This window comes from Pseudorca crassidens, chromosome 20 (genome assembly GCF_039906515.1).
Source record: "Pseudorca crassidens isolate mPseCra1 chromosome 20, mPseCra1.hap1, whole genome shotgun sequence".
Classification (NCBI taxonomy): domain Eukaryota; kingdom Metazoa; phylum Chordata; class Mammalia; order Artiodactyla; family Delphinidae; genus Pseudorca; species Pseudorca crassidens.
Window position 1 is genome coordinate 11,088,064 of NC_090315.1, and position 17,981 is coordinate 11,106,044.

At 48.1% G+C, this 17,981-nt stretch overlaps 1 protein-coding gene and 1 long non-coding RNA gene across 2 annotated transcripts in view; one reads left to right on the forward strand and one right to left on the reverse strand.

Moving 5' to 3' along the window:
* Positions 1–17,981, forward strand: part of OPA3 (outer mitochondrial membrane lipid metabolism regulator OPA3) — a 67,202-nt gene that overhangs the window by 46,925 nt on the left and 2,296 nt on the right. The gene's annotated exons all lie outside the window — the stretch shown is intronic.
* LOC137214712 (uncharacterized) lies at positions 1,671–6,572 on the reverse strand. Its single transcript, XR_010939010.1, has 3 exons — positions 6,386–6,572; positions 4,481–4,695; positions 1,671–3,841 (listed from the first exon to the last, which is right to left on the reverse strand). It is a non-coding gene; the product is annotated as an uncharacterized lncRNA (long non-coding RNA).

Sequence of the window (17,981 nt, forward strand, 5' to 3'; positions counted from 1 at the left end):
CCTTTTGCCAAATAAGGCAACATTCACCTGTTTTAGGGATTTGGGTGTGTTCATCCCTTCAACCTGTTACAGTGATCAGATCTCCCCCTGCCGCCCTTTCATCAGGACACTTTGGGTTGCATTTGGGGCCCACCTAGATACTCCAGGAACATTCCGCATCTCAAGGTCCTTAACTCCATCACATCTGTAAAGTCCTTTTTGCCACATAAAGTAAGATTCACGAGATCCGGGGATTGGGAACCACCATTTAATATACCGCATCCACTTTTTCTAGGCTATTCCATCGTCCTTCTCTAGTGATTTGTTGGTGCACTTCACAGAATTTGCATACTACCCCTTCTTTTGAGATGGGGATACTCTTGGTAAACCTCTCGTTAGAGCCTTGGGGTGAGAAGGCTGGCATGGAGGGTGTGGTCTGTGCTTCCCAGATGATCCCTAGTGGGCTCAGCATATTTTCAGCTGTTTATTGGACCTTTGAATTCTGTGAGAGATGCCTGCTTTGGGGAATTCCCTGGTGGTCCAGTGCTTAGGACTCCGTGCTCTCACTGCTGAGGGCCTGGGTTCGATCCCTGGTCAGGGAACTAAAATCCCATAAACTGGGTTTCCCTGGTGGCGCAGTGGTTAAGAATCCGCCAGTCAATGCAGACGACACGGGTTCGAGCCCTGGTCCAGGAAGATCCCACATGCCGCGGAGCAACTAAGCCTGTGCGCCACAACTACTGAGTCTTCACTCTAGAGCCCGTGAGCCACAACTACTGAGCCCGCGTGCCACAACTACTGAAACCTGCACGCCTAGAGCCTGTGCTCTGCAACAAGAGAAGCCACCGCAATGAGAAGCCTGTGCGCCACAACAAAGAGCAGCCCCCGCTCGCCACAACTAGAGAAAGCCTGTGTGCAGCAATGAAGACCAAATGCAGCTAAAAATAAATTTTAAAAAAAATCCCATAAGCCACATGGCATGGCCAAAAAAAAAAAAAAAGAAATGCCTACTTTGCTTATCCTTAATGCTTTTTTGTGAGGTCTTCTGTACTTTTACAAAAGTTTTTCAATTTTTAAAATTTATTTTATTTATTCTTTTATTTTTGGCTGCGTCGGGTCTTAGTTGTGGCATGTGGGGTCTTTAGTGGCGATGCACGGGCTACTCTCTACTTGCGGCGCGTGGGTTCTATAGTTTGCGGCACGCAGCCTCTCTAGTTGAGGCGCGCAGGCCCAGTAGTTGGGGCGCGCGGGCTTAGTTGCCCCGCGGCGTGTGGGACCTTAGTTCCCCGACCAAGGATCAAACCCGCATCCCCAACGTTGGAAGGTGGACTCCCAACCACCGGACCACCAGGGAAAGTCCCCAAGTTTTTCAATTTAATAAGCCAGATTTCCGTCTTTTACTTTATGGCTTTTACTTTTCCTCCCTTGTCTGGGAAGACCTTCTTTGCCTCAAGTTATAAGCATCCCCACCCTAAGAGTGCGGGATGATGATAACCGTCATTTTACAGAGGAGGAAACTGAGGCACAGAGGAAACTAATCTCTTTTAGTTCACATTTCTTAGGCTCCAGGCACTGTGAGAAGGATTTTACGAGAGTCATATCTTTGAATCCTTGAATCTCCTTGTGCTGGGCTTCCTCCAAAGCACCCTCAGACCCGTTGATTTGCTAAGTAGGACTCAGAAAAGCTGATATATAATTTATTGCAGTGGAAGGATACAGATTACATTCAACAAAGGAAAAGATACATGGGGTGAAGTCCAGGTGCAGAGGGGACAGCTTGTGCAAAGGCCCAGAGATGTGAGTGAGGAGGGATGTGCAAAAAAAAAAAAAAAAAAAGATTTCATGGCTTAGTCCTGGAGCTGAGTGGGCAGGACGAGGGGCCGGTGACCAGATCATACAGGGCCTGGGGCCATGGAAAGGAAGGTATGGCTCCAGGCCTTTCTTGACTTGGGAGCTGAGGGCACTGGATGGCCTGGAGTTCAAGGAGTCAGTGTCAAAAGGAATCCCATTCCGATCACTTCGTTTCCATATCATATTTTCTACAGAGTTCAAGAGACAGCAGGCTCACTATAGAAACCGCAGCAAACACTGAGAAACAAGAACACTGAGAAATGAAAAAAATCATCTGTAATTCCACTACCCAGAGATGATCATTGTTAACTTTTAGCTCTGTTTCATGATCCTAAAGGCGCACGCGTGTGTATAGAGAAAAAAGTGAGGCATCATATATATATTGGTAGATACACACATACGTACAAAGTGGGCATCATTCTATAAAATGCTCTAGATCTGTATTTTAAGTGACCAATAAGGAGTCTTGGAGGAGAAGGTGTCAGACCCCCTTGGCCAGGTGAGGGTGGATTTATGAGCCCTTCTCATTTATGAGCAGCAGTTTCCGAGGGAAGGGCGTTCTCGTAAAGGGCGCGGCATGTGCAAAGACCCGGTGGCCACAGGGAACGGTCGGAATGGCTGGAGCAGGGCAGGGGTGGGGCAAGATGAGCTGGCGATGGCAGATTTGTGCAGGACCTCAGGGCCCCTGAGAGCCCTGAGCAGCTGTGTGAGTTTTTCCTGTGTGTTTGCTTTGTTCGTTTTGTTTACTGAAGCGCGTGCAGGACAGCAGTGTGGGCAGGAGTGGTGAAGGATCCAGGGAGGAGCTAAGGCTCCCAGGGACTGGACACCACCCAGAGATGGTCAGAAAGGCACCAGGACTAGCACCAAGATGGGCAGATGTAAGAGCTGCAGCCCAGCCACGGAGGGGACAGGGGAGACATGCCCACCTCCACCTTCTCCTTTGCCCCCCGCCTTTTTTTTTTTTTAATTTATTTTATATATTTATTTTTGGCTATGCTGGGTCTTTGTTGCTGCGAGCGGGCTTTCTCTCGTTGCGGCAAGCGGGGGCTACTCTTCGTTGCGGTGCGCGGGTTTCTCATTGCAGTGGCTTCTCTTTTTGTGGAGCACGGGCTCTAGGTGCATGGGCTTCAGTAGTTGTGGCTCGCGGGCTTCAGTAGTTGTGGCTCGCGGGCTCTAGAGCACAGGCTTAGTAGTTGTGGCGCACAGGCTTAGTTGCTCCGCGGCATGTGGGATCTTCCTGGACCAGGGCTCGAACCCGTGTTCCCTGCATTGGCAGGCGGATTCTTAACCACTGCGCCACCAGGGAAGTCCACCTGTCCCCTCCTCTCTTGAGGGCACTGCCCAAAGTCGTGCCCACCAGAAACAGAGGATAGGCACTCAGCTTCCTGGGAGCAGAGAAGGGCAGGCAAGAGTAGAGAGGGGGTCTGGGAGCAGAGGGAAGTATCACAGCCCCAGCGTTCCCCAGCTTTCCAGGGGAGCATGAGACCAGGACACCCAACACCAACCAGTCACGTGCAGTTACCTCGTGTGATCTTGCAGTTCGGGAGCTAAGGTCCTGGGCTTGGTGAGTCACACTCAAAGCATCGGGTTGGCTCCAAGGCTTCTCTCTCCCTTCCCAAGTGTGACTCAGATAGCAACAACCCCCGGGACGGCAGGTGGATGGGCTTCCCTGCAACGTGGAATACTGCACGTGACTGCGAGTTAGTGCACGCTTCCCACGGGGCGGGTGGGACGCATGCTCCTGGGAGAAGTTCACTTTTGGATCCATAGAGGTTCCAATTCCTAGAAAGGAGATTGCTCTTGTTCTTTCCTGTTCTGTAACATCTGTTCATAAAATGTAATCAGCCAGTAGGAAAAGAGGCAAGTCCCACATTTCTAACCAGTTAATAGTACGATTTGCTTTTCATCAAAACCAGATGAGAGTGTGTGCCCATCAATACCAGGCTTGTTCCATCAGGGACATCTTCGCATGAGAACATACACAAATCTAATCACCAGTCTTCACTTTATTCTGTAAAACACAGAGAAGAGAAAACTGAACACCCGGGTCACCACCAGCCCAGCTTCAGAGACAGGGCTTCCCCTGATCTTGGAAGTGTCTGTGGGACCCTTGAGGGGGGCAGCAGGCCTCAGTGCGGTGCAGTGGCCCTCCAGTGATTTCCACCTGGTTGTGACTTCCAACAACCAGGAGCTGAGCCTCTTTTCCACCCCCGTGCCTGCCTACGTTTGGAGTCGGCCACTCTTCTGAGACACCCAGGAGATTTCCCATCACACACATGTGGGCATCTGGGACCTGGAGCGGGGGAGGGGCTCAGAGGAGGGCAGAACACAGGAGGGGCTGCCCCTGACGTCACTTCTGGAACTGTGGGAAGGGACTTTGAAAGCCCCAGCCCCCCTCTGTGTGGATGAGAAGTTCTTGTGCATACCTTAACCTGGTGACAGGGAGACTGGGCCCAGAGAGGGCAGGACCCTTGTTTGAGGTCACACAGTGGGAAGCTGGAACGCAGCTAAGTTAATGGCACAGATGCCCTGTCCAGTAACAGACAAGCCCCTCCGCGGAGGGCAGAGCTCCCGGGAAGAAAGGAGAGAGAAAAGGGTCTCTGTGACCCCCAGAGCAGAAAGGGAAGACGCCGGCGGGGCCAGGACCTACCTAGAGTTTTCTGGGGTGTATGTCCTGCAGTCTTCAGCCTCTAACTTTTCCGGGTTCATGGGGATGACCATGAACTTCCCCAGGTTGGCAGCACCTCTGCGTGAGGTGGTGGAAACGGTAGAAGGCTCTGCAGCAGCTCCACTTCCGGTGCTTGGGGTCCAGCGTCACACTGCCACAGAGCCGCCACGGCTCCTTTCTCACCACCAGCTCTTCACCTGGGGCCAGACACGGCTCAGAAGGAGGGCCTGGGCGGAGGGCCTCTGCCTGCGCCCTGCTCCCATCCCTTATCCCCCTCGCATCCGTTCATTTTGTTTTTTTTCAACTTGCGGGATGTTAGTTCCCTGACCAGGGATTGAACCCGGGACCTTGGCAGTGAAAGCATGGAGTCCTAACCACCGGACCGCCAAGGAATTCCCTTTTCCCTTGTTTTTGTTTTTTTTCTTAAATACCTTTATTAAGGTAGAATTCACATATCATACAATTCACCCATTTAAAGCCTACAATTCAGTGGGTTTTAGTGTATTTGAGGGTTGTGCAGTCAGCACCACAATCAATTTTAGAACATGTCCATCACCCTAAAAGGAAACTCCGTGTCCATTAGCACTTGCTCCCCATTCCCTCCGACTTCCCCACACCCCTCAGCCCTGGGCAGCCACCAGTCTACTTACTGTCTCTATAGATTTGCCTATTCCGGACATTGACCTCCCCATTTTCCATTTCCACCAGCAGTGTATAAGAGTTCTCATTTCCCCACATCCTTGCCAACCCGTGTTATCTGACTCTCTGATTATCCCATTCCCTAGTGAGTGGGAAGTCGTATCTCCTTGTGGTTCTGATTTGCATTTCCCTGCATCCGTTCATCCTTTACCCAGCACTGATGTCCAACGTCCCATCCGCCTCTGTCCCCAGAGCAGTCGTGACCCCTCTCCTCTGGCTGCCTCCTTCTCATCTGCCTTCTGCCTGGCCCAGGGGCGTGGGTTCTGTGCTGAGCTCTCCAGCCCTCAGTGGGCTCCTGCCCTTGTGCGCAGGGTTACCAACCGCTCACCTTGGGCGCCCCGGTCACAACCAAAGAAGTACACTTACCTGGTTCTAGGGCTGCAACTAATGTCACTGAAGTTGCTTAGGCAAGTAGCGCCCGGTCAGGGTTTAAGCTCCGTTCTCCCCCTCAGGCAGTTAACTTCACCCCTCTGAGCCACACTTTTCCCATCTCTAAAATGGGATTGTCTGCTTCATGGGGGTGTCACCCAGAGGGAAAGTGGCTGTCAGGTAGTGGGGTTGAAATAAGGGATAATAGAAATGCTTCGCCAGCTGGGCCTGTGGTAAGATGGGCCTCTTTATTTATTTATTTATTTTTGGCCGCGCCGCGTGGCTTGCGGGATCTTAATTCCCCAACCAGGGATCGAACCCCGACCCTCAGCAGTGAAAGCACCGAGTCCTAACCTCCAGGGGCCTCCAGGGAATTGCTGGGACCGGACTCTGGACTTTGGCTCTTGTCTCGGCCGATCACGCCCCTTCTCCCTCCCAGCCCAGCAGGTGCCCCATTTCTCCTCCCTCCCGGGAAGCACTCCCTACCCCCCTGCACCCGTATTCAGCGCAAGGGGCTGGCATGGGAGATCCACACAGACGACCCCAGGACCCGGGGGTGGGAAGTGGGTCAGAATTCCACACTCAGGTTGGCATTTCAGCTGATGCGGAGCACGGAGGTGGAGGTTGAGCCCCTCGCTGCTGCCCAGCCACCCCAGAGGGGTCAGACTTCCCTGTTCCCCGCACCCGTGGTCACCGTTAGAGAGATGGGGCCATCCGTGCAGGAATGGGAACAGCATGAGGAAGAGAGCTGCAGGGGAGAGAGACGTGGGGGTCGGGGAGCTAGGCCGGAGGAGGAGGGTGGTGGGGACAGGCCTGTACCTGAGAAGATAAGGAGTCCGGATCCACCGCTGACACTGGTCATGGGCCCTGGCCTGCGTCTGGAGGCCCCTGGTTGGCACATGTTACGGAGGCCAGCAGCACCTGGGGAAGACAGCTTCTGTCTTCTGCCCTCTGTCCTGCAAAGTCAATCACCAATGAGCTCCAGATGCAAGTAACTCACTTGGTAATAAAGAATATATGTAAGCGTTACCACAATTCCTAACACAACCCTTCAAAGTCATTCATAAATTCCTAAAGGATGGGTGTATCTTTGTTATGCTAATGGCATGACTCAGACCGAGCCAGTCACCAGAAAGACCTAGACATAAGGTATAGATATAAGATGTAGAGGGTTGTGATTTTGTTTTTATTTTATTGAAGTATTGTTAATTTACAATGTTGTGTTAGTTTCAGGTGTACAGCAAAGTGATTCAGTTATATATATATATATATATATATATATTTTCAGATTCTTTTCCATTATAGGTTATTACAAGATATTGAGTAGAGTTCCCTGTGCTATACAGTAGGTCCTTGTTGCTTACCTATTTTATATATATTAGTGTGTATGTGTGAATCCCAAACTCCTAATTTATCTCTGCCCCCTGCCCCCAGAGGGTTGTGGTTTGATTTGATTTGATTTAAATAAATAAATATTAGTTGCGGTGTGGGGGGTTTTTAGTTGCAGCATGTGGACTTCTTAGTTGCAGCATACATACGGGATCTAGTTCCCCGACCAGGGATCGAACCCGGGCCCCCCTGTATTGGGAGTGCAGAACCCTGGCCACTGGACCACCAGGGAAGTCCCAGGTTGTGATTTTAAACTAGCTATATTGGGAGCTCTGGAAATTGAGTTCAGTCACTTGGCCAAGATTTCATCACTCTTGATGAAACTGAGCGCTTCCTGGGTGGCAGCCTGAGTCCTGTTCTGATTGCTGTTCTGATACAGGGAGAGAGCAAAGAAAGCTCTGTGTTCCCTCCTAGACCTCACCCTCTGTACATCTTTTATAATAAAACTGTAATTGTAAGTATAACATTTTCAGGGGGTTCAGTGAGCCATTCTAGCCAGTTATTGAATCTGAGAGAACTGTGGGAGCCCTGAATCTGCAGCCAGTGAGTCAGAAGTGAACATGGCCTGGGAAGCCCACTTGTGGCTGATGTCTGGAGTGTGGGCAGTCTCGTGGGACTGAGCCCTTACCTTGTGGGGTGTGCGCTAACTCAGGACCGCATTGCAGTACACCCAGTAGGTGTTGACCAGTTGGGGGTGAAATAGGCCAGTACCTAAACCAATTTCTCATTACCAAGTTACCTTTTCTTTGTAAACTGTGGCAAGATATACATAACATAAAATTCATCATTTTAACCATTTTTAAGTGTACAGTTCAGTGGCATTAAGTACATTAAGTGTATTCACAGTGCTATTCAACCATCACCATCTATTTCCAGAACTCTTTCATCATTCCAGACGGAAACTCTTTGACTCTTAAATAACCAAGTTAGCTGCCAATAGGGGCCCTTATTCCCCTCTTCAGAAAGTAATTACAGGGATAATAAATTACTGCTATTCTTTGACTCTTTGAAGGGGAGGAACAAGGGGCTCTTCCGGAGGGAAGTGAGACAGAAAAGGAAGGAAGTCTTTACAGGGTATGTTAGTAAGCAGATTACTTCTGTGAGTACCTGGGGCTCAGTCTTGCAGGGACCCTCCAAGAGACAGTGAATAAGGTACCCCAGAGTTTGCCCCCTCACCCCTCCAGGTTTCCTATGAGTTTTGAGTTTTAAGCTTAGAAGATGGACATATCACACCAAACAGCGGCCCCACTTCTACTTGACTTGAAAGGCAACATTAGGATGCCTTGGTGATTGGAAGGAAAGGACCTTCCCAAACAGCCATGCTAGGCAGAGGGGTGTCCTCAGGGACCATGGGCTAAATCTTTGTGCATTCCATCCTTAGCTTCTTAAGAATAATTCCTGGAAATGACGCCGCTGGATCTGATCATGCATAGGTTTTGAATTTTCCTCTTTGATTTAACAAACAAGTCATCAGTGTTCATAGGAGAAAATTTAAAAATCATAGACCACCACCAAACCCATCTCGCAGAAATAATCAGCTCCTACATTTTGGAGTATTTTCCATAAATACTATTTATTTGTTTGTTATTTATATTTCAGTTTTCTCCAATATTTTATTTGGAAAATTTTTCAAACCTACAGAGCAATGGAAGGAAATACACAATCAACACCCAAGTGCCCTTACTGGATCCATCCCTTGTTCACACTGTGTCCTGTTTATGTCCTTCAAATACCTAGGTCTCCATCTATACCCATGTTTATGTCTTCTATCATGCTGCTATAACCAAATACCATAGGCTGGGTGGCTTAGACGACAGATATATATTTTCTCACATTCTGGAGACTGGGAAGTCCAAGATCAAGGCGCTGGCAGATTCAGTTCCTGACGAGGACCCTTTTCCTGGCTTGCAGACGGCCACCTTCTCACTGTGTCCTCACAAGGCAAAGAGAGAGAGCGAGCCCTGGTGTCTCTTCCTCTTCTTATAAGGACTCTAATCCCATCATGGAGTCCCTGTCCCCAAGACCTCATCTAAACCTAATTACCTGCCAAAGACCCCACTTTCAAGAAACACCATCACATTGGGGGTAAGGCCTTCAACATACGGATTCGGGGGCACACAAACATTTTAGTCCATAACAGTTTACATCCATATCTTTGTCTCTATATATACGCAGATTTTCTTGCTGAATCATTTGAAAGTAATTTGCAGATGCCACGACACTTTGTCCTTAATTTTTTTTTTTTTTTTTTTGGCCATGCTGTGCGGCTTGCGGGATCTTAGTTCCCCGACCAGGGATCGAACCTGAGCCCTCGGCAGTGAAAACGCCAAGTCCTAACCACTGGAATGCCAGGGAAGTCCCCATCCTTAAAAACTGAAGCAAGTGTCTTCTAAGAATAAGGACCTTCTCCCACATAATCCACAAACCACTATACACTAAGAAAATGATTAATAATTTCATAATGTCATTTAAGAAACTGCTTCTTTTCAAATTTCTCCAACAATGTCAAAATGTCTTTTGTAGAGTTTTCTTCCACCTCCAATCCAGGATCCAATCATGATCCACAAATTATATTTCATAGTCACATCTCTTTAATCTTGAAAAAGCTAAGACAGTTCCTTAGCTCTTTTGGATTTTTATAACTTTGGGTTTTTGGAACTTCCAGCTCAGTTGCCCTGTAGCAACTGACCCACACTCTGGACCATAATTAGATTCAGAGTGAACATTTTCAGCGGGAAAACGATGTGTGTGGTGCTGCGTCTTTCCCTTGGCAACTCCATCAGGACACGATGTCGGTGTGTCCCGTTTCTGATGATGGTGAGTTTGATCACTTGGTTCAGGTGATGACCACCAGGTCTGCCTCTGGAAAAGTGCCCTTTGCCCTTTTGTAATTGGTCAGTAGTTTATTTATTCATTGATTGATTGATTCATTCATTCGTTTATGTTTTTAGCAAATATTCCATGAATATCATCTCTGTGCCCAGTCCTGTGCTAGGCAGGGCTGTGCTGGGAACACAGTGGTGACCAAGACACTCTGGATCCTGCCTTCTCGGGACTCCCAGGTCACGAGGGAGACAGTCCAGCCACAGATAGTGACGACCCACAGTGCGTGGACCTGGGATGGGGGAACCCTCATGACTCGTGATGGACCCAGCCTGGGGGGTAACGAAGGACTCCCAACAGGAGGAGGCATCTGAAAATTCAGGGTGGGTGTGGAGAGGAGTGAGTGTTGCAGGCAGAGGGAATAGCATATGCAAAGGCCCAGGGGTGGGAGAGAGCAGAGGGGTCTGGGCACTGAATGAACAGTTGGAAACTCCCCATCAACCATGGGGTAGATCCCATTGGGCCTTGTGGCCATTTTAAGGAGTCAGGACGTTTTCTGTGAGCTAGTAGAGGCCACTGCAGTAGGGTTTTCGTCAGGAGAGGGCTGTGGCTTCGGTGCATTTTTATTTTCTGGGACCATCACTCCGTGGGGAGCGTGGATTGAGAGGACGGGGCTGAAGTAGTGCCGGCTGGGGAGCTGCAGGGGGCGCTGAGGGGCAGAGACTGGGATTCATCAGATCCGGTGACTAATCAGGTGAGGGGGCAAGGATCCAAGATAACAGTGCTCAGGTCCCACGAGTATTGTGTCTGTGCGTGTGCACGTGTGTAATTACACTAAATGTTTATTTTTATTCTCAGTTTAAAGAACAAAACATTCTCTAAGGCTTATCAAAAGCAATTCCCAGCCCCACGCTACCCACTCTGTACCCTTTCTCCTGCCACAAACTCTTTCAGTCCTTTTTCTCTGTTTCTCTGCCTTATCTCGAATTTTTTTGTCAAAGCAGCTTTAAGTGAGGTCTAAGCTTTAAGTGAGAGGTATAAGTGACACACAGTACAATGCACGTATATAAAGTGTATAATTTGATGGTTTAAATTTTTTTTAATTTTATTCAAGTGCAGTTGATTTACAATATTTAAATATCTATTTTTTCTACCTATAAAATACCTCTTTTATGTAAAGTAGTGCGTATTAATTGATGTTTTGACATACGTATGCACCCGTGAAACCACCACCACATTGAAGGTAGTAGACACATCTCATCACTCCCCAGTCTCCTCAAGCCCCTCCCCCTGCCCCCCTCCCCTCTCCCCTCCCCCAAGGAACCACTGAGCAGCTGCCTCTGGCTGCAGATCACAAAGGTCAGGTTGCACTCACAGAAAACAAACTGTGGTTACCAAAGGGGAAAGGGGGAGAGGGATACATTTGGAGTTTGGGATGAACAGATACACACTACTGTATATATAAAATAGATAAACAGCAAGGTCCTACTGTAGAGCACAGGGAACTGCATTCAATATCTTGTAATAAACTATAATGGAAAAGAATCTGAAAAAGATACACGTGTATCACTGAATCACTTTGCTGGACACCTGAAACTATCACAACATTGTAAAGCAACTATACTTCAGTTAAAAAAATTAAAACATGTCAAGTTACAGGGCCCATGGAGGAAGCAGGCTCCTTCCTCCGCAGCTGCTCTTCTTTGGCTTCTTGCAGTGAGGGTAGCTCAGGCAGTGGTAGGAGCCGAAACTGTGGCCGAGGGCGCCCCTTGTGTGGAGTTCTGCAGTTTTGTTTTTTTGTTTTTTAATTGGTGTAAAATTCACATAACATAGAATTAACCATTTTATAGTGAATAAGTGGCATGTGTACATTCACCACACTGTACCACCATCACCTCTATCTAATTCCAAAACATTTTCATGACCCCCAGAATAAGAGTTGGTACCCATTAAGTGGCTACTCTCCATCCCCTCCCCCTCCAACTCCTGGCCACCAGCAATCTGATTTCTATCTCTAGGGATTTGCCTGTTCTGGACATTTCTTATCAGTGGAATCATACAATCAGAACTTTTGTGTCTGGCTTCTTTCAACGTAGCATCATGTTTTCAAGGTGCATCCTTGTTGCAGCAGGTATTAGTACTCCATTTCTTTTTATGGCTGGATAATATCCATTGTACGGATAGACCACAGTTTATCTGTACATCTGTCAATGAACATTTGGGTTGTTTCTCCTTTTGGCTATTGTGAATAGTGCTGTGTGAAAATGGATGTAACTGGCAGTCATTTCTAGGCTTAGAGCATCTGTCTGGAGGGCAGTGGAGCATCGTGGAGGAGAGCGTGAGCTCTGACACTGAAATTCCTGGACTCAAGCCCTAGATCCACCTCATACTATCTGGATGAGCTGGAGTTCACCGGATGTCTTTGTGCTTGACAACAGAACTTCCTCTGTGGGATTATTACGACATCGAAACAGTTAATACATGTAAAACACTTAGGGAGGTGCCTAGCTCAGAGGAAATACTAGCAAAGCATTGAATTTTTGTCATCATCAGTGAACACTCTGCATTGCCAGCAACAGAAACCATCCTGGGCCAACGGAAGCAGAAAAAGAATATATTGGAAGGATATATTGGAGACCAAGGCTAGGAAAATCAGCAGGAATCTTGGAGGTCTGTAGTTCAGGACACCAGTGTTGTCACCAAGAGACCCAAAATGTGTAATGGCACCTAGAACAGGGGTTTATTCCTTGCTTGTATAGCAGTTCTTGCAGGGGAGTCATGTGGAAGGACAGCCCTCTTCCTCTGCTCAGTCATTCAAGGACCCAGGCTGATGCAGTCCCACCATCTTCAGCTTGTGCCTTTCAGGGTCACCCTGGGGGTCATGTCCACTCCAGCCAGAGGTCAGTAAAGAGCATGAAGGAAGAGAGCACAGGTTTTATGGACCAGGACTGGAAGTGGCACTCTATTCACTTCACCTCAATTCCCCTTGCCGGGACTTAATGCCCTGGCCACACCTAACCCCAAGGGGCACTGGGAAATGTAGTCCCTGGCTGGACCAACACCTGGCAGCAAGGCATCTACCCCAGGTTGCCATGAGCACGAGACACTGGTGGACCCCTGAAGTCAGAGGACTGACAGCACCGTGGGTACCACCCTCCATCCGCCCTTCACCTGCCATCCTCCCTCCTGCATGACTCCTAGGCACTTCTGGCATCCTTGATACCTTGCTCAAGATTTCAGGTCCAGGGACTTCCCTGGTGGCACAGTGGTTAAGAAGCCGCCTGCCAATTCAGGGGACACGAGTTCGAGCCCTGGTCTGGGAAGATCCCGCAGGCCGTGGAGCAACTAAGCCCTTGCGCCACAGCTACTGAGCAGGTGCTCTAGGGCCCATGTGCCACAACTACTGAAGCCCACATGCCTAGAGCCTGTGCTCTGCAACAAGAGAAGCCACCGCAATGAGAAGCCCGCGCATCTGCACAGCAGCATTTGCTAATTTCAGTGGGAGAGACTCTACTTTTGCTTGCTTGTTTGTTTGTTTAAACAGCTTTATTGAGGTATAATCTACATGCCATAAAATTCACCTGTCTTGAGTGGACAATTTATTTTTAGTAAATTTACATAGTCGTGCAATTGTTACCACAGTCACTTTAGAACATTTCCATCACTGAAAAGATCCCTCAAGTCCATTAGCAGTTCTCTCCCCATCCTCCCCTCCCCCAGCCCCTGGCGAACACTAACCTGCTTTCTGTCTCTATGAATTTACCTATTCTGGACATTTCATAGAAAAGAATCATACACTACGTGGCCTTCTGTGTCTGGCTTCCTTCACTGCGCATAATGTTTTCAAGATTCATCCCTGTCGTAACATGTATCAGTACTTGATTCCTTTTTATGTATTAATAATACTCCACTGTATAAATATACCAGATTTTGTTATCCGTTCACAAATTGATGAACTTTGGGGTTGTTTCCCCTTTTTGGCTGTTGTGTGCAGCTGGCCGTTGTTTTGAATACAGTTATTCTAGTGGGTGTGAAATGGAATCTCATTGTGGTTTTGACTGGTATTTCTCTGCTGACTTTTTTTTTTTTTTTTGGCTACGCCATGTGGCTTGTGGGAATCTTAGTTCCCCGACCAAGGATTGAACCGGGTCCCCCTGCAGTGGAAGCACCGAGTCCTAACTACTGGACTGCCAGGGAATTCCCAGCTATTGTTGAGGTTTTTTTTGTTGTTGTTTGTTTTTGCGATACGCTGGCCTCTCACTGTTGTGGCCTCTCGCGTTGCGGAGCACAGGCTCCGGACGCGCAGGCTCAGCGGCCATGGCTCACAGGCCCAGCCGTTCCGCGGCATGTGGGATCCTCCCGGACCGGGGCACGAACCCGTGTCCCCTGCATCGGCAGGCGGACTCTCAACCACTGCACCACGAGGGAAGCCCCTATTGTTGAGTTTTAAGAGCTCTTTATATGTTCTGCAACAAGTCCTTTATCAGATATATGATTTGCAAATATTTTCTCCTAGTCTGTGGCTTCTCACTTTCTTAATCTTATAAAATTCCTTTTTATTTAACAACTTTTTTTGAGGTATGACTTACATGCAATAAACTGTACTTATTTTAAGGGTTCACTTTGATGGGTTTTATCACAGGTATTTGCCACGAAACCACCACCATAGTTAAAAATATTTCCTTCACCCCCCAAATTTCCTTGTGTTCCTTTGCAGTCGATCTCTCCCGCCATACTTGACCTCAGGGAAGCACTGACCTGATTTCTATCACTGTGCATTCATCAAAATCCTTTTTTCTCCAAATGGCCAAAAAATATAATTGTTATTCTTTTTGAACTAATTTTTTCCTTTTAATTGTGAAATATTGCAGACATAGAGGAAATACTATAACAAACACCCATGGACCTACCACTTAGAATTAATAGATGTTAACACTTTGCCCTATTTGCTTTGAGTTTTATTCCCTTGTTTAGGGACTAAAGCTAAAAAGCCTCACCCCGTTCTCACTCCTTCCTCCTTCATCTGTCCTGAAGTTGCTGAGTATTAGTCCCTGTGAGACTTTATACTTTTCCTGAATATATACGTGTGTCCATAGTGCACGTTCTTGTTTTTATCACGCTGTTTGTATCTTTTGGACCTAGTATTTCTTCTCGTTATGTTTGGGAGATTTTTCTGTGTTGAAATATGTAAAGCTCATTCGTTCTTTTAATTTTTTCCTTTGCAACTCGTGAGATTGATTAGTAGCGAAATATTTCAGAAGCGTTGGTAAGTTGGCAAAAGCATGCCTGGGGATGTAAGACACTGCTAGGGAAGCAAACGAGTAATTTCACCATTTTTGCTTTGTTTTGTTTTAACTACTGTGCTCGGGAAGCATAGCTTCATTTATAGGTTGTGACATAAAATCCTCCTCAATTTCAGGCTGAGATTCCCTTTTGAGCCTTTACCTTTAAGAAACTGTCTAGATTTATGGAGGTCATTGACAGATGGATTCAAATTTTGGTTTTTAAACAAAAAGGAATGTGAGGAATTCCCTGACCGTCCATTGGTTTAGACTCCTCGCTTCCACTGCAGGTGGCGTGGGTTCGATCCCTGGTTGGGGAACCAAGATCTCGCAGGCCCCGCAGCGCAGCCAAAAAATATATATACATTTTAAAAAATTTAAAAAAAGAAAGGAATGTGCTGTCATCCTGTCTTTGAGTCCCTTTAACACAGGCCATAGTCGTGCCCGTCCCCCTCCCATTTTGAGTGGGGGCCTGGACTTTCTCAGTCCTGGATTCTGAATCCATTTTGCCTTTTAACAGACCCTCAGGGAGAATAGAGAGTTCAAGGTTCCATCACGACCCTGCCTCCTGCACCCAGGCAGGAGCCTGGGGGACATCATAAGCCTGGGGCTCCTTTTGGGAGGGGCCAGTGTACTTTCCCAACAGGAAGGGTGTTAAATAGGCAGTCAGGACACCTTGAAGTTAGATGTCTCAGGCTCATCTGACAGGTGGCCAAGGCCAAGTCTGGCTGCCCATGGGCAACAGGGAGGAAACAGACTGACCAAGGGCGTGGCACCAGACAGTGGCATTTCTCTGGGCCTCACCAGAGGCTGCAAGTGAAAGTCACTTGGAAGAGATCGGGAAGGTGGCTGGACAACTCTCGTTCATTTCGGTCATGAAAACTTTTTTTTTTTTTTTTGGCTGTGTTGGGTCTTTGTTGCTGCGCGCGGGCTTTCTCTAGTTGCGGCGAGCAGGGGGTATTCTTCGTTGCGGTGCGCGGGCTTCTCATTGTGGTGGCTGCTTTTGTTGCAGAGCATGTGCTCTAGGGCACAGGCTCAGTAGTTGTGGCGCTCGGGCTTAGTTGCTGCGCGGCATGTGGGATCTTCCCGGACCAGGGCTCGAACCCGTCTCCGCTGCGTTGGCAGGCGGACGCTTAACCACTGCACCACCAGGGAAGCCCTGGGTTATGAAAACTTTTAACTGCATTACAGTATACCTAAAGCAAAGTGTACAAATCCTAAGTGTATAGTTTGATAAACTCACAGAAAGAACAGGAAACAGAATATAACCAGCCCCCCAGAAACCCTACCATGCCCCCCTTCTAGTCACTATGCCTCCCAAGGGTAACCACCATCCTGACTTGTAACCCTGTGGATTGAATTTGCCTCTTTGGGGACTTTATATAAATGGAATCACACAGCATGTATGCTTGTGTGGCCTCTTTCACTCAACATTGTCTGTGAGATTTATTCAGCTTTTTGTATGTCGCTGTGGTTCATTTGTTCTCATTGTTGTTGAGTGTTTCACTGTGTGCATCCTTTTTTACCAGTCCTTCTATGGTGGGCATTTGGGTGGTCTAGAGTCTTTTTTTTCATAGCACTGAGGTGAACATGCAGGAACATGTCTTTCAGAGAACATGTGACAGGTTTCTGTGGGTGTCCACCCAGGAGCGGAATTGCTGGCTCATAGAGCACTGAATGCTAAATTTAGGAGTCACTGCCGACCAGCTGCCAGAGTGGGTGTCCTCAATTACCTCCTCCGAGTCTGAGTGTGATACATCTTTGGCAGCACTTAGGATGTGTGGGTGTTTCATTTCAGCCATTCTGGTGTGTGTAGAGTGCTTTCTCTTTGTGATTTTAATTAATATTTTCCTGACATGTAATGAAAAGACCGCATCTTTTCACATGTCTAGTGGCCATTTAGATTTTATCTTCTTAGGTGATTCAAGTCCTTCACTATTGGCTGGTCTGCCAATAGAAGTGGTTAACCTCTTAGTGGTTAGGATTCCAGGCTTTCCATGCTGTGGCCGGGGTTCAATCCCTGGTGTGGGAATTGAGATCCCACAAGCCACGCTGTGCAGCCCCCAAAAAATAGTCCTCCTATTCCTTTGAGGAATAGGAGAACTAAAGCTGGAGGTGGCAAGATGGACTTCTGTCTTGCAATTTACCCCCTTCTATGTAGTCTAAATGATTCCCCCCATGTGCATGTTATTCTTCTAACTTAAAGGAAGAAAACCTAATTAGGTCAGCCTGGCTGCTGTGGAGGACGGTTGGAAGGGGTCAAGTATAAATGTTTTCAGAAATTCATCCCTTAATGAGCCCAAGGAACCTTATTTTTCCCATCAATTCATGTATCAGTGAATGAATATTAATTATTACTGCAGTGAAGCAGGTTTCAACATCAACTCTAGGCTTATGTTGCATTTACAAGTGACCACAATGCTGATAATCCTTGTTCACACGAGTAAGTGATTAGAGAAGGAAGGAGTTGGCGTTAGAGCAGGCGCTGCAGCCCTGAGCTCCGTCCAAAGCCCCAAACCCCACAGTGAACACACGTCAGGACGGAGCGCAGCACCGTCGGCCCCACCTTCGGGGAGAGGGAAGGAGCCTGGCAGGTGGGTTGTGGGAGGGGCAGAAGGAGCAAGCTTTACACCCGCCCTGGACTTCTGACCGCTCCCACCCCCTCCCAGAGATTGCGGCCTCCACTCTGGACCTCCCCTCCAGGGCAGCAATTCTCATCCCCAGCCGATCACCAGAATCTTCTGGACGTTTTCAAAAGATGCCGTCAGGGCCAACCCTGGCCAGATAACTAACTGGGCATTCCGCGTGCGAGGCCCGGCGCGGGTCTTGGTTAAGGGGCCCATTCCCCGCTGGCGCCCGCGATTCTGGCTGCCGTATCGCCATTGCTCCGACCCGGACACCGAGGCGTCGAGGGGCGGGGC